At 48.7% G+C, this 5,622-nt stretch overlaps 1 pseudogene; it reads left to right on the top strand.

Moving 5' to 3' along the window:
• The first annotated feature begins 4,467 nt into the window (after positions 1-4,467).
• On the top strand, positions 4,468-5,232 carry LOC147992585 (uncharacterized; annotated as a pseudogene).
• The last annotated feature ends 390 nt before the right edge of the window (positions 5,233-5,622 follow it).

Below are 5,622 nucleotides of genomic sequence, written 5' to 3'. Positions count from 1 at the left end.
TACTCCCATGTCCCAGCCATCAAAGCAGAGTAAACCAGTCGCACCAAAGCAATAGAACCGACAACACATAATAGCACCTCCCATGTCCCAACAAGCCTCTCTTTGCAAAGATCATTCCTTTCGAGTTTGGACGGCAGATGGGGATGGTGATGCTACTGGGGGTCGTTCCCTTGTTAATTGGTATGTGGTGTGCCGGCCAAAGGATTTGGGTGGCCTTGGCATCCTTGATTCCGAGCGTTTTGGGAGGGGCCTTCATCTCGGCTGGCCATGGTTACGGTGGACTGCCCCGGACCGGCCTTGGCATGGTTCTGAGCTTCCTTGTGATGCCATTGACATGGACCTTTTTCGTGTGGCAACCAAGATTGAGGTGGGCTATGGGATGAAGATAAGTTTCGGGTTTGATCATTAGTTGCATGGTTGCACCTCTAAGAGATCGCTCCTTCCCTGTTTGCTATTGCTCGGCGCAAACGTCTCACTGTTTTTCAAGCTCTTCGCAATAATCGTTGGATACGGACCTTTGGAATTTTCTCTCCGACTATTCAAATTTGTGAGTTTCTTGGCCTATGGATTTCTCTTCAAGATGTGCATCTTGACCCGGCTACTCCGATGCCATCACTTGGACGGCTTCTATGTATGGTATCTACTCTGCGGCTTCAGCCTATAGGTTGCAATTTGAAGGTAAGTCGACTCCTTTGAGGCACACAAGATTTGGGAGGCCAAAGTTGAGCCAGAGTGCAAGTTGTTTGTTTGGCTCCTCCTTTACCGGAAAGCGCTAACCACAGATCGTCTGGCTGTCCGTGGTTGGCCTCACGAGGAGGTTGGCAGTCTATGTAACACTGAATTTGAAACAAACGAGCATCTCTCTCGGGGATACCTTTTTGTCCGAAGCGTTTGGGGTACCATTGCTGGCTGGTCCACGATCTTGCCAAGCTCGGCCCCGGTTTTTTCCACACTCGAGGACTGGGTGGAACAGAAATGTTGAGGCTTTGGACTCGTCGAGGCGGAAGCATTTTGGCAAGGTGCTCATTTATGTGTTGTGGCATGTATGGAAGGAGAGGAATCCGAAGATTTTCCATAATGCTTCTCTGTAGGTGTTAGATGTTGCTTACCTCGTCAAGGAGGGCCTTGTCCAGTTGGGTTTAGCTATGGCAAATGAAATGTAAATTCTAGGGCTTTTTTGTCTTGTAAATATCGTTTGAACACTTCTTATTTTCCCCTATCTATATGAAGTCTGGCAAAGCGCCTGCCTTTTATCTAAATAAAACTCCCCAAGAAAATCCCAGCCAGCCATGGATGATGTTGCTCGAGCTAGGCAGTGAACTCTGACAAACCAATGTTTGCGCTACTACTTGACATTTTCCAAATGTACTACTATCTATTACTAGCATTCCCAAATCAACTAGCAAGACTTGAATTAATAAATTAAGAACATACAAGAGCTAAAGTTAACCTATACTTGAATAAAGGGACAAGGACATCAACTCATATCAACATCAAATTCATTCCCTCCCGCTCTCGGATGAAATTCATCAGTCACTGTCCTCATAATACACGGGGCAAGATGCAATAAACTGATTCTCACCTAAATTGAACTTGTATTAATAAACTAAGCACTCTTTCCTTTGATATGTCACTACAGGTGATGAGAATGGGGGTTGGACTGATTGAGTTTGTTTTTCAGCTTGCTTGTCTGCATATTGTCTATTAGCTTCATAGTTGAGTGGCCAATACCCTCATGCTTGGAATAATTGAGCTCGTTCTTCGGCTTGTCTTCCCGCAAATTTTATATCACCTTTATGGTTGAATGGATAAAATCCTCCAAGTATCTCCTGCCTAGATAGAAATATCAGAAACTCTGCCTATTAAGAATTCTAACATGGTAGTGGTTCACACGTGTATGCAGTGGGGATGGATCCAAGGAGCAAGGGGCTCCTTTTTTGCAAGGGCATGCTGGCCATAGGTTTATTGCTCATGTTATTGTAATGATAAGCTAATTAATTAATTAACTCTGACAATGACACAAACGAACTGCTCTGACAGTAGCTAGCTTAGTTTAGCTTTCATCTGATCGATAGTGTGTAAGGTCTGGGCCGTCTCCAGGAATTTGAGGCCCCGGAACGAATCACAAAATGGGGCCCTAAAATTTAAAAAAACTATAGAACTTAAGAACTATCCCCAAAATACAGCATAGCTTTATAAGAAATACCTCACAAGAAAGCATACAAAAATCTACTGGCTGCACAATATATGTAGAACTGAAACTATCTAACAAACTAGATTAAACATGACAAAAAGATACAAATAATATTAATGGATACAAAAGAATACTAAATTAATAGCTTGCTTCATCTGTGCCTCCCCACATGTGTAGACACCATCTTCATCTTATTTTTCTGTAAGATGAATTCATCAATTTGAGTCTAATACATACATATACACGGTGATTTTCAAATTCAATATAAATTCAATTTCAAAGGCATCAATTTAGAAATCAACTTATACAGCATCCAAGTTCAAATCTTGTCTCGGACCAATAAATTACCCAAGATTAGTGGCCAAGGCAACGAGCATTGTGGTTATTTCTCGGCTTTGTAGGTGCTGGCAAGTCCTGGACGTAGCGTTGGCATGGCCAACGCCCGTAGGTAGAAAGCACGATGGCTGGGGCGGCCGGGGAGCACTGCCGGGAAACGGTGCGGTGGCGCCAGCGCAGAGCAGCTAGCGGGTGGGGCTGGTGTAGAGGAGAGCGGCCAGCGGTCTGCAGCAGACCAGCAGTCATCGATTCGTTGCACCGGAGCATGGGAGAAGATGCGAGAGAGGCGGCGCGCGCGTGGGTGGGACTGGGGGCGGGGCTGGGGAGGGTCGACGCCCTAGGGCTCGGTGCGCAAATTATGCAGAACATCGTCGAACCATCGATACTTGGAGGCGTCCGGGACAAAACTGAAGCGCAGTAACTCTGACTTTCTCTTCGATCGGGGGCCCCTGGTTTTTGGGGGCCCCGTGCGGTCGGCCACTTTGGCCCTCCTTGTCGACGGGCCAGTAAGGTCAGCCATATGAAGATCGTACAAGGAACAAATACTTGTGGGACAATCACAAATGAATTTCTTCATGTTCAAGTGTGTATGCTGAGAAGTTGTTTGAACGAAATGAATTATTCACAAATTCTTGCTACAATTGTTTACAAAGTTCATTTTTCATTATAATCTCATAATCATGGTGGCATCCTCACCGCCTCAACGAGAAAGTAACCAAATCTATCAGATACGGACAGATACATGCGACCAGTCTCAGGAGAGTTTCCAGCAAAGCAATTATTAACCTACTACTGATTCAAGAGTGAGGTGTGTCACTCAGCGTTATTCGGCATCAGGGTCTCAAACTTAGACAGATCCTTACTTGCGCCCCCAAGCTCACTACTATTCACTTCCTCCACATGCTCCGGTGCCCTAATCAAAACAAGCACGATGATGTGTCAGTGACTATTGTGATGAAGACGGTGGAAATATATCTAGGATTTGTTGGCATTTTCTATTTTTTCCCATGAGAAAGACAGTGCAACAAATAGTTGCTACATTGTGATTTCTGACGGATATCGCCACAAATGTGGGAGATCAATTGTTTAGTGCAAATGCCTTTGACTCGCATTGGCGACTTGAACTTGTAAGAATGCGGTGTACTAGGTGTAATTGTGTGCTGGATGCAGTGCTGAACTCCTGTTCATAACTCGCCGATCAATGGATGGTGCTCTGTTTTTTTTTCTCTTCATGCTTCTTGACTGGGCAAGAATACCAAAATGTTGCAGGTTACAGCACGACACGAGCATCGCGTAGAAGAACGGCTTGGCCCCCAGCTACTACCCGATGACCAGCAGGTTGCGACAAAGGCTCTCGAGGATGAGTTACACCCGCAGGCGGACGGGTGCGCCAGGATCCGTACATGCGGCGGTGGCCGGACCGGAGGACCCAGAGGAACGGGTGCCCGCTGCCCTCCAGCCCCGCGGCAGCTTCGTCATCTGATCGGCATCGACGCTGTTATGTGATGCAAAGGATGTGTACAGAGTGGAGCACGTTGTTGACGAGGAGCGCGTCGGCCAATGTGGAGCTCCCTGATTGCCTGACGGGGGTGGCTTGCTCGGTGGAGTAGAGTGACTGGAAATGTGGAACCATGGAGGCTCATCTTTCAGAAAGACACAAGTTTAACAGCAGGTTATATGCAGAGGCAGCAGCAGGATGGAGAGGGTCATTACGCACTAATGAATTGGTCAATCAAGCTAGATTGTGCGTAAATGAAAAAATGGCATATTCAGAGTACTACTGTATGTTCCAGCAGAAGCATATATTCACATAATGGACCCAATTCTATGCAAGAGGCACAACACCAACGTCCAGGGGCAACTTTGGCTTTAATTACTCAGGGGTTACTTTCTGGACTTATATAAATATACATCATCAGCTATCCTTTCTTGGAAGAATGATGAGAAGCAGAGACGAGGATGCAGAGCTCGCTCAGGCCCTATCTTTCGACTTGCTTAAGAGCATCTCCAACAGCCACGCTAAACTAGCGTCGCGCCGCAAATTAGGCCGTTTTAGAGTGCGCGCAACGCGGCGGGTCGCTCCAGCGGGCGCGCAAAAACGGCGCGCGCGCTATAACGGGTTGGGCGCGCGGTTAAAAACACTTACCCGCGCGGCGTATTTCGGGCGCCAGCTACAGCGCACGGCACACTCGAGCACTCGCGCCGCACTCTCTCCTCTCCTCATCCTATGCCCCGCGCGCGCCGGCGCCGGCGCCCTGCCACCCACCTATGGACGCGCACACCGGCGCCCCGCTCACCCTGCTGTACAGCCGCGACCCCCCCCCCCCTCCCCCGCCGCCGCCGGAAACCCTAGCGCGGGAAGCGCTGGCGTCGCCACCGCCGGAGCTCCGCCGAGCGTCGGCCTCGCGCGCAGCCTCTTCTTGCCGCCGCGGATGAGCACGGCGCCGGGTGGCGTCGCGCCGGCGCCGTCCCGTGCCGCCGCCGCACCGTCGAAGAAGGTCCCCAATGCGTCGCGGACGAAGAAGGGCAAAATATCCGCGAAGAAAAACAAGGCGGCGGACGGCTCCGGCACCACGAAGGCGAGGGGAAAGAAGCTTGCAGGGCGTTCGACGGCCGCGGCGGCTACCAAAGCGCCGGCGAGCTCACTCGTTGAGCCGGCCGCCGACGCGCACCACGTGTTCGACGAAATGCCCCCAAGGTGAAAAAATTTCCAACTTTTCTTTTCTTCTTATTTTTTCAATGCATCATCATCACATATAGATAGCTTATTTGCATTGTTCAAAAAACTTTGTAGTCTCAACGATGATGCATACATGTCCACTATGGGTGTTGGGTCCAACAATTCGCATTGGTCTCAAACCAATGACATCCATTTCGAAGACCATGAGTTTGAGGTGGATGAGGAGGGTGAGGGAATTGTTGAGGCGCCGAAAGAAAGAGCGGGCAATTACTCAACCAACGATGACAAGTTACTATGCCATACTTATTTGCAAGTGTCGAGGGATCCATCCATTGGAGGAGATCAAAGTAGAGACGCGTATTGGGGGCGAATGAAAGAACACTTTGATGCTCACAACTTGAGTGGAATTGAC

This window comes from Triticum urartu, chromosome 1A (assembly GCF_056163025.1).
Source record: "Triticum urartu cultivar PI428250 chromosome 1A, HENAU_Tu73, whole genome shotgun sequence".
NCBI lineage: Eukaryota > Viridiplantae > Streptophyta > Magnoliopsida > Poales > Poaceae > Triticum > Triticum urartu.
The sequence above is the reverse complement of the archived record's forward strand: the minus strand, read 5'-3'. Positions and strand labels throughout refer to the sequence as shown.